Here is an 11,493-nt window from a genome sequence, read left to right on the forward strand (position 1 = left end):
AAGATACATTCACATTTCTAAACTTCCCACTTGCAAATTCCTAAAACTGTCCTGAGTAGACAATCTCTTGCCGTTTTAGTGATTATCATAAATTTATTGAAGTAAATGAAGACATTCTCTACCAAAGAATAATGTTTAATTAGGAGTCTTTCACTCTGGGAATATTCCCAATTCACTGTTCAGGGAATTTCCTGCCTTCAAAATGTAATACTGCTTTGATTTTCAGCCAGCTAGTTCCTCTCATATTAACATTAATGAATCTGAGATCAGTTTTGCACCTGGAAAATCAATAAAAAGCGTACATGGATTTCCATAAGAAGGCTGCAAGAACACTCTGTGCCATGTAAAAGGTGTCTGAAGACACTGTCTAAAGGTTAAAATATGTCAACTGTTAATTTTTTGTCCTGTATACTGTAGGCATTCATAGTTTTGCTGTTCTTGATAATAATGTTGCTAATTACAACATTATGATCTTTCTTTGAATGTTACAGAACCTTTACACAATATATACTTTAGAAAACATAAGAAGCTTTCAAAGAACTGATAACTACAAACCAATTCAATAGAAAAACAAAACCTCATTACATACTTTGGGCCAAATCTCTGGGCTCGCACATGCTCCTCCGAATTATTTTCTTAAATGGTTTTCTTAGCACTGAGAGTGTGGTGGTCATATCTCTTTGCTACCCTCTGCATCTAATGCTTACTAAGAAACCTAACTTAGGGTCTGTTTGATAAATTTATTTTTTAACCACATCACATGAAGTTGGATAGTACACAACAGATGTTTGAAATTTTGTATCAGTTTAAAAGTCACACACTGATTCTTCCTAATCTTTATTTACTGCTTTTAATCTTGTTTCAGTCAATTAAACATATTAAGATTATATTTGAATTAAGTTACAAGGTGTCAATATTGATGAAAAATTTTGTTTTAAAATAAATTGAACTATATCTAAGATGGACTAAAATATTGCAGTAAAAGTGCTATGTGCCTCCATTTGATAGAGAGTAAATTTTAATGTGAATAATGAGGTTCTGCTTTATTTGTCTTGTCAGTTCACATTTTCTATAATTTTTAAATGTATACCAGTTACAAATAAAATTAGATGTCGATAAAATGTAAGTTAAAATTTCTTACAAATAGAGATATTCATATTCAAGTCATATAGGTCTTGATGACATTTAAAAATGTTGTTGACTTTCAGAAACATGAAACCTTTACGTTGAAGAGAAAGCAACATGGGAGGGCTTGTTCATAAAGAAATGCCTGGAGAGAATATACAGATGGCGTGATTTCATTTTATTCAGGTTTAGTGAGCTGTCTGGAACAGCATAAGAATCAGTACACACAGATCTACTAGGAAGACGGCAAGGAGAAACACTGACATAATTAGCCCTTGAAATGGTTCAAAGATGATCATAAGAAATTTATAAAAATTTGAAACTAGGTCTTGAACTATCATATCTTCATTAGCATTTTAAACAGACATCTCCTATTCCTCCATAGCCATCCCATTAAGGACTTCTCAGAAAGAAAGCAGGCTTTAATGTAAACAGAGACGGAAAGGAAGGACGAGATGACCTCTCGAAATTGCTTGCTAAACTAAAAATTCAGCTCAACTCTGGAATAAAAAAACTTACAGCTTGCATCTTGTTAGCTTAATTGAGTTTCTTCTTTATTCCAGATAAGCAACAGAGCTCCTCTCTCTCTCTCTTTTCATTAGTGAGTTTCAGAACTTCCAAGTTCCCGTTTTATTGCTTATTAAATGTTTGTCAAATGGGGAGCTTGCTGGGGCCTGTTAATTGGTATGGCTTCCCATATCCTGTCACATTGACTTGGCCAGAAACGGAACAAAATAAAGATCTGCTAATTAGTGTGTGAGTCTGTTACAAGTGATTTCACAGTGCAAATGTGCACAAAAAACATTGCAAATGCTTTCATTTTCTTTGCCTGTTTCTAATAATCTTGGTTCTAAAACCTGTGCTTAATAGACACCAGTGGCAAAAGTGTGCATAGTAGTTTCATGAAGTGTTGCCTAATTGGTGAGGTTAAATACATAGAGGATAAAATTGAGAAGAATTTATATAATATAGAAAAGAGTAATTTAAGCAGAATTATGCAGATATAACTTTCTAAAAACATAGCTACATAAGGTGAATTCCAAAGAAATTCATTAAGTGAAAAGAAGAGGAATAAAAAGCATTCCTGAGAACTGTGCAAACAATAATAATAATAGTAACTGGAAAACAATTTAATAATTCATCTAATCCTCAACATTTCTCTGAAAAGATATGGTGACATTGATGCTAATGCAGCAGAATATAACCCAGAGATCCCTGTATTCGATTCTCTCTGGCCAGTGTTTACAGCTTTTTGGGATAGAGGCTCCCAAAACGTTGGGGTCCAGCCCCAGCAGGTCCAGGGGTTCTCAAAGGTGTGGATGGAGTCAGTGAAGAAGGAATGACACAGAGACAGCGTTCAGTTGATCAGCATAGCCAGGTTCTCCTTTTATTGTCCTGTTACATCTGTATTTATACCATTTGATCCTATAAGCATGCCTCTATAATCACATCATGGTATGTTTTGGGTAACTGCTTTCCCTGGTGGGCAGACCCCTGGGGATGTGGGCCCAACAAGTCCCAAATTTTTTGCCAACAGTCTTAGTCCAAGTTTTTCATAAGTAGTACATGGTATTTCTGCAACACTAGGGGGTTTCACTGATTTATTCTCTTCCTTAGTCCTGTTAATCCCTAACTCCAGGGAAAAATCCTCACCTGGGGAAACAACCTTTCTCAGGGAGGTGGTCCTGTTTAAAACACATAGCGCTGAGAGGGGGAGCAAACATATGCCATATACACCAGGTCCCTTGAAACATAAGCTGTGCAGATGTTTCTTCCCTGCAGCGACTGGGTGGACCGGCTTCTGGCACCAAAATTCTAGCCTTTGGCAGCTAGTGAGACAATCATGGTGGGCATCAATGTGTTGGAGCATCTAACTTTTTCATAAATATATTTTTTCTTTTGTTTGAAATAGAAGTGTCTTTTAATCTTTCTTCTAGAGTAAACAATGAATGTAATCTACCATGCCTTTTTAAAACTGGAACCTAGAAAGAAAAAGGCAACAAGAAAAACCATTGCTTATAGGCCTGGATGCCTATATTATTATTTAATGTTTTTTTATGAACATGAAAACTCAGTAACTTATACAAAAGTAACACAGTATAGAAATGATATCTGCATCAGCCAAACTCCAGTAATGGGTGCTCATTTTATTGAGAACTTATTATAAACCAAGTGATGTTCTAAGAACTTTACACATATAAACACATTAAGTTTATACCACACTCCAATGAGGTAAAAAAAATATCATTGCCTCCATTTCACAGGTGAGAAATCTGAGATACATAAAGATGGTACCTTGCTCACCACTGTACATCTAGTAGGGGACAGAGCCAAGATTTGAACATAGGCCGTCCAGCTGCCAACTCATGGCTGACATTTTCAAGAACATTTGGTAGCGTCATAAGTAGAACTACATATGAGGTAACTAAAGGGTTCTTGAAAGACCCACTCAAAATATATGTCAAGCTTTTAGTCTTACTTCTTTTAAGCTGGTTTCAGAATATAGTAGAAAAATATGGACTTGGTGGCTCATTTTATTCATACAACAAACCCCATTGCTCCTACTGTTTAAGTACTATTCCAGGCGCTGCAGACTCACCTGCACAGAGCTTACAATCTAGTGCAGGGCACAGAGGCTCACATGGATGTGGGCAGCTGACTCCATAAGGCTTTACCTGGCTGAGGTCAGGAAAGCCTGCCTGAAAAGAGTCTCCTGATCTGAGGTTGACACAATGAGTAGGAATTAACGTGAACAAAGAGCACATGTGTGAAGAGTGTTGGGACTAATTTGCGAAAGCAGGAATACTTGAGGCACTAAAAAAGGGGCTGGCCGGGCAGAATAAACTGAAGAGATGTGCAAGATGGGGCTGGAGAAGTGAGTGGCGGCTGTTTTTGGTTTAAGCAATGCCTGTTACTTGGTTTACACGGCCATAATGATACTTAAACAGATAGGTTTTGAGACTTTAAAATCCAGAGAGAATCCATGGGATTCCAGAAAAATGGCACCCTAATGGCAACTAATTCCAGGAAAATGGCACACTCAACCCTACTTCTTAAATTAGGTTTCAGTGTCTATGGGCCTATATTATTATTTAATGTTTTTTATGAACCCCAAAACTCAGTGAGGATACGTAACTTATACAAAGGTCACATAGTATAGAAATGATATCTGCATCAGCCAAACTCCAGTAATGGGAGCTCATTTTATTGAGAACTTATTATAAGCCAAGTGATGTTCTAAGAACTTTACACATATAAACACATTAAGTTTATACCACACTCCAATGAGGTAAAAAAATATCATTGCCTCCATTTCACAGGTGAGAAATCCGAGAGTCCAATCCCATGGACTTTCTCTGGATTTTAATGTCTCAGAGCCTATCTGTTTAAGTATCATGATGGCTGTGTAAACCAAGTAACAGGCATTGCTTAAACCAAAAACAGCCCCCACTCACTTCTCCAGCCCCATCTTGCACATCTCTTCTGTTTATTCTATTGCCCATATACACTCAACCCTAATTTAATAATTAGTTATTTCTATCTATGAGCTAAGCTGCCTCTGGGATCTAAAGGAGGTGGTGTGGAGGGCTCAAGAGAAACATTTTTTACTTGTAAGAATCCAGGATGGCAAGAACTAGTAAAGGATTTCCACTTCTTTTCTCCCAATCCAGACCCAAAAATGAGCCAGGAGACTTACATTTAAAAAATTCTGCAGTAAGGATTAGTATGAGATTGAGGGAGGGGTGGTGTGCAAGGGAGGGAGTGAGGGAGGGAGGGTTAAGAAATGAGATAAGAGAAGGAGTAGAAAGAGAGAGAGGGAGAGAGAAGAGAGAGAGAGAGAGAGAGGGAGAGAGAGAGAGAGAGAGAGAGAGAGAGGGATTGAGGTTGATTTTGTGTAGAGGAATCTGTGGGTAGAAAGTAGGCCTCCACTCTTCTATACTTTGCCTTTGGGAAACTAGAAAAAGTGCCTTTTTTGCATGAATGATTAGATATAAAGCATCTCCTCTGGGCCGCCAACTTGGTAAGCAATGCTGGTGCGCAGGCTTGGGGAGGAGAACAACAGCTGGGTTTGACTTGGATTTTAATTCCTTTTCAAAACTGATTATAAATTGCAATCTTGTCCTGAATGGAAAAGCAGCAAAATACCCATGATTATCTTTGGGGCAAACTGGCTTTAGGAGTGCTACAGAGAGCTGAAAAGGTCAGCAGATTCTTCCAGAATCTGGAGGGTTAGAGATGACAGCTGTGGCAGCTGAGGCCCTGACCACGAAATGACAGCCTCAGGTCCATGGGCAGCTGGCCCCCGGGAGAGATGCTGGGCCTGCCTTTACTAAGTACTTCAGCACCTAAGCATGAGCCCCAGTAAAGCTCATGGTAGGGAAGCAAAAAGACAAAACCATCAGAGGCCACTCCAAATAAATATAAGTGTATGAAGAGACAGCCCACAGCTTGAAAATAAAAAGAATAGAAATAGCATTGATCAATTACAGCATAAAATACTTTTTGAAAATTAAAACATTGTTTTAGAATTAAAATACTATAGAGATAAATGAAGGTCATGGTTGAGACCTGATTTGTAGGCTTGGGAGATTGAGAATCTAAGCTGAAACTCATGATGGACAAAACATTGCAGGCAGAAGAGAGAGAGAAAATTATATATATATTCACAAAGCTATAAAGTAGATAAGGAGGAAAAGAAAATACTTAACTAAATAAACCAAGATTAGATTAAAAAAAAAAACTCTTAAATATGGTAAAGAGGAAAATTCTATAATGGTAAAATGCTCAATTTATGAAGAATATAAACACTATAACAAGTAAGTATATTAAACCAAAACTATTACAGGTGAAATAGAATATGATAAATATAAAATAAGAACATTTTAGTAAATATTCCAAAACCTGACAGAACTAGCAGCTAAAAATAAATAAGAACTTGGTGGGACTGAATAAATAAGATCACCAAATTCTATTTAATAAATCTATTAAATAAAGAACATACTTTTAGTGTGTCATGAAAATATACCAAATTAGAAATTATCTATTCAGCATAAATAACTACTAAAATTCAAAACGTAAAGCCACAGCTCACAGTCATATTCCAAAATGTAGAAATACAAAATAAATTTAACCTCAAAGACCTGACTCCTTGAAAATTAAGAAACATGATCCTAATTATGTTTTGTGTCAAATAATAAATAAAACCTGAAATTGCACATTTTCTAGGAAGCAACACAAAAAAAAACACAAAGAAAATATCAAAAGATATCATCAAAAGTGCCTACAACATTAAAGAAATCTTATAAAAAGAAAGGAACTGCTCAAATATATTTTCTGAAAGCATAAGTAAAAAATCAAAGACTGTAGGAAGAAATGATGAAAAATAATATGATTAATAAAATATAAAAATGGTAGAATAAAAACAACAAAGCCGATCGGCTCTATTTTGGTGTCTATTGAATGTATTTGTTATTGCTTTGATTTGGTTTATTTTATATATTTGATTCTACATTACTATCCCCATAAAATAAATAGTAAAACAAAGAAACCAAGAGAACAAAGTGTTCAAAATTAGAAATGGCAAAAGAAATATTCCATCAATAGTATATTTAAAGGGAGTAACATTACATTATTCCTTAATACCACTTTTCCCAGGCCTGGGCTGTGAGCATCCACAATCATGCTAACCTTTCCCCACTGACTGCACAGAGAGGAGTCTGACCTGGGCACACAGTATGAGCACCATTTAGGAGACCTGGGGTCAAGGAGTGGTAGCCCTACCCTTTAGCCTTTTAGAGATTTACACCAAATTCATCCAAGCTTGGAAATCATTTTAACAAACTAAAAACTGCGTAACTGTACATGGTCTTAAATTTAATCTGGGGCATTAATACTTTCTCTAATACCTTTTAATTTAACTTATATTTATTTGGAGTGGCCTCTGATGGTTTTGTCTTTTTGCTTTCCTACCATGAGCTTTACTGGGGCTCATGCTTAGGTGCTGAAGTACTTAGTAAAGGCAGTGCCCTGCCTTTTTAGTTGCTACTAATACCTTCATCTATAGAAAATATAGGAGTTTTTCAAAACGCTTTCATGAGTATTATCTCATTTCATCTTGCCAACAGTCCTGTGAGCCAGGCAACAAGCTTGGAACCCTAATCGCTATTGCATACAGGGAGACCCAGTAGAAACTGAGATCTAGAGATGTTTTTCCCCCATGCCACACTTGGTCTCACTTCCTCTTTGCTCTTAATTCAATCATCATGTTAAATAACTGTTGCTATTCTTATTGTTAACCACCCAGGCTATTATAGAATCTTTCTGCTACTTACAGTATGGCCCATAATTTGGCCATATGTATTTGACCATATGTGCGTTATGTAGGTTATTTTTGCCCTATAAATGATTGTCGGGTTGTTCCCAAATTCCCATTTTCATAACAATGACCAATTTAATTTTCATTCATGCCTTCTAATGAAATCCCAACCTCCATTTTGACTTCATAATTTCACCTCACACCTCTACACATATACCTAAAATTCCTTGTTATTGATTTATCACTGAAATTATTTCTTGCAAGCTAATTTATAAGTTTTCCAGGCCATATGCTCTGCTTATCCACCCTGTTTTCAATTTTTCATTTAGACACACACAGAGATAAAAGACAGAGAGAGATGGGAGAGAAGAAAGGGCGCAAAACCCTGATAAAGCATGTTCTCAGTCTCTCAGGTGGAGTCAATTGTTCCATTCTGTAGGCTAAATACATGATAAAAATATCTTTGCAATAAGATTCCTATTTTATAATTTTCTATTTAGCCTTTGAGCTCCTCAATAAGTTTAGTACAGGCAGAGTCACAACTCTAACTGGAAGCCAGAGAAATAAGAGAGTATATAACCTTTGAACCACATATCGGAGTGTAATGAAAGTGGGATTTTCTAAAATCCTGGCTGGAGGAAATCTTGAGCTGGTTCAGATTAGCACCAGCTAACTGTTGATGCCCAATACTGGTGAAGGGGAAGACGCCTCTCTGAGTATAGGGTATCACACTCCTCATCCCCCCATCTCTTCATGGAATGTGGATGGAGGTGTTTAAAAATGCCCTCGACTATAAAGATGGAAAACAATCTACAGTGCACAGCTTGAATGGAATGAGCATATTGTGGAAATCATTCCTGCAAGACAATCCATGTAACTTGAAGGCAGCTGGAGCTGTGGTCCCACCACAGAATGACATCCACATAGATTTCCATTTTGTATACACATTATGATTTAAAACGACTTGGGTGAGGTTGCAAACTAAGGATTATGGAGAGAATGTTGAACAAAACTGAGAAGACAGAAAATACCAGGAAGGTTTAGGAAGTAAAATAATTAAAATTGCACAGAAGAAAATGTATTTAAATGAGAAATAATTTCTAATAGTTAAGGCAAAAATGACAGTCTATGAATGCTATAAAATAATCAGCAGGGGGACTGACAAAATTGGAGCCATCTTTTAGGAAGATTACTTAAAGAGCAATGGGTATCATAGACTGGGGGATAAGAAACATAGGAAGATGGGTTATGAACTTACTGTAATAAAGCAGCTAAGAGCACCTAAGAGAAACTAGGGCAATTATCAGAAGACTGGAAAGACAAATTATGAGCAATGTTCCAGAGATGAACCCCAGTGGTTCATATAATTACAGTCAGACTCCCCTGTATTGCAAAGGAAGCTCATGAAGAGCTAGGACTCCACTTTCTTCTTCGAAGAACTTTACTGAATACCAGTATTTTGACTAGAAATCTATCGCTATTGGAAAGCTGTCAGAATCAGTGCTGGGCTTTCTGATTTCCATGTTAAGCAAGCACAATACCTTCCTACCTATAAATACCTATTTAAAATGTACCTATTAACTCAATAAATAGTTATCAAAAATTTATGTCCGGATGGTGTGGCTCAGTGGTTGAGTGTTGACCTATGCACTGCAGTGATGGTGAACCTATGACCCGCGTGTCAGAGGTGACACACGAACTCATTTTTTTGGTCGATTTTTCTTTGTTAAATGGCATTTAAATATATAAAATAAATATCAAAAATATGTCTTTGTTTTACTATGGTTGCAAATATCAAAAAATTTCTATATGTGACACAGCACCAGAGTTAAGTTAGGGTTTTTCAAAATGCTGACACGCCGAGCTCAAAAGGTTCGCCATCACTGCACTAGAGGGTCATGGTTCAATTTCCAGTAAGGACACATGCCTGGATGTGGGCTCCATCTCCAGTAGGGGGCATGCAGGAGACAGCTAATCAATGGTTCTCTTATGTTTCTATCTCTCTCCCTCTCCCTTCTTCTCTGAAATCAATAAAATAAATCTTTTTAAAAAAATTATGATAGGCTTTGGGGATATAGCAGCAGTAAGCAAACGAGGCATTATTGTGTGCCTTCATGCAGCCTATCATCTGGGAAAGGGAAACACCATACATGTACATAAATCTGTTATATATACATGTAGTAAAATATAGCAACACAATAACACAAAGCATAACAGAGATTGATAAGAACTAGAGAAAAATAAAGCAGGGAAAAGGGACAATGAGGGCAGAGGGAGTGGAAAGTTGCAGTTGAAATAGGGGGTCAGGGAAGGCCTTAGTGACCACTTGAATTGAAGCAGAGGAGGAAATGATGCATGTGGGTGTGGGAACAAGAAAGTTATAACAGAGGGAACAGCCAGTACAAAGACCCGGAGACAGAATCAGTTCCAACATGTTCAGACAGATGCTGAGGACAATGTGCTGAGGGAGGAAGGGCAGGAAAAACATTAGCAGGAGATGTGGGTAGAGTATTTTTGGTCCAAACGGCGTAAGGTAGTGTCGATCATCGCAGAGACTCGGATTCAGCTTTTACTCTGGCAAAGAAAGGATCCCCTTCGGAAGGTTCTGAGCAGAGGACTGACAGGATCTGACTTACATTCTACAAGAAGTTGCTGCTGATATTGGACTGTACAGAGTAGGGTACAAAGCAGGGTGATCAGCTGGGCAGCCATTGCTAAGAGAGGGCGATAAATACACAGCATTGGCCCAGACCAGGGAGATAGTCATGAAGATGGTCAGAAGTGGTCAAGTTCTATATCTATACCAGAGGCCCGATGCACGAAATTCATTCAAGAGGCTTGGCCCTGGCAGCCGCGGCGGCTACCTCAGCCCTCGCAGCCCTAGTTATAAGGTTGTCTGGAAAAACGTCCAGAAGGTCGTTCGGCTGTCTGACCTATTTAGCATATTATGCTTTTATTATTATAGGTAGAATAGAAAAAAGACAAGCTCTTTTCAGCCCGTTACTCATAAACAACGTTATTTTACTTAGTTATGCCTATATCAAGATGGATATTTGGGCCTTGGAGCGAGTTTAAATTTAAGAAATTACGTTAAGTCAGCCTGTGCTCATACGCTATCCCCGCTGGGCCCCAGTCAATAGCCCACAGTGTCTAAATTTTCTCCCAAAGCAAATATGACACTGTCTAGGCTGTACAGACTGATATGTGCATGCCAGTCAGTAAATCATCTCCCTCACTCAAGGATACTCCAACGTTCATGTGCCTATTTAAGGATTTCCAGCTAGTTCATTCTGTCCTCTTAGAACTTCCTTTTGCTTGTGTTTCACATTTAGTACAGGTGCATTTAATTGACTAATGTAAGGAAGATAGCAGACTATCTGACATCTAGACCAACAGTGTCTGTTCTAAAGCTTTTTAAAATGCAAAACCAATTTTTAAATTTAGAATAAAGCTTGCCAATGTCATTGATATGAATGGCACATTGCGATTAATGAACTGCAAGCAGGCACACTTGAGAGACAACTAGTTCTGGACCATTTCTGAGGTTAAGCAAGGAAAAGCTTGAGGAAAACTGATACTCATGACACTAATTTAATGTGCAATATTAATATGTATATATTCTTACATAAAGTAACAATCTAACCATTATGTAAAATTTTTTATTAATTTAAGTTGTACACTCAAGGAACAGCTAAGGGATGAACTTGTAAAGGTGCTAACAGCAAGGATTCCTAGTAAATGTATTAATTGAAAAGTATTTGTTTGGGTTTCAAGACCAGAGTAGGCACCATCCATCATGTCTTTCCTTGTGAATGCAACTACAAAACTTGGGCAGAAGGCATGGATTTGACATCTGAGGCCTCTAAAATATAAATAGTAGCAGGTAGATTGGGGAAGATGGCAATTTGAAGTATCAAGAAACCCATGGAACATTATAAACTGATGAACAAAAATAGATACAGAGGCAAAGAAGCATTGAACAGACTGTCAAACTACAGCAGGAAGGCAGGAGAGGGTTGGGGAGGAGGGTAAAAGATCAACCGAAGGACTTG

This window comes from Myotis davidii, unplaced genomic scaffold (genome assembly GCF_000327345.1).
Source record: "Myotis davidii unplaced genomic scaffold, ASM32734v1 scaffold570, whole genome shotgun sequence".
Classification (NCBI taxonomy): domain Eukaryota; kingdom Metazoa; phylum Chordata; class Mammalia; order Chiroptera; family Vespertilionidae; genus Myotis; species Myotis davidii.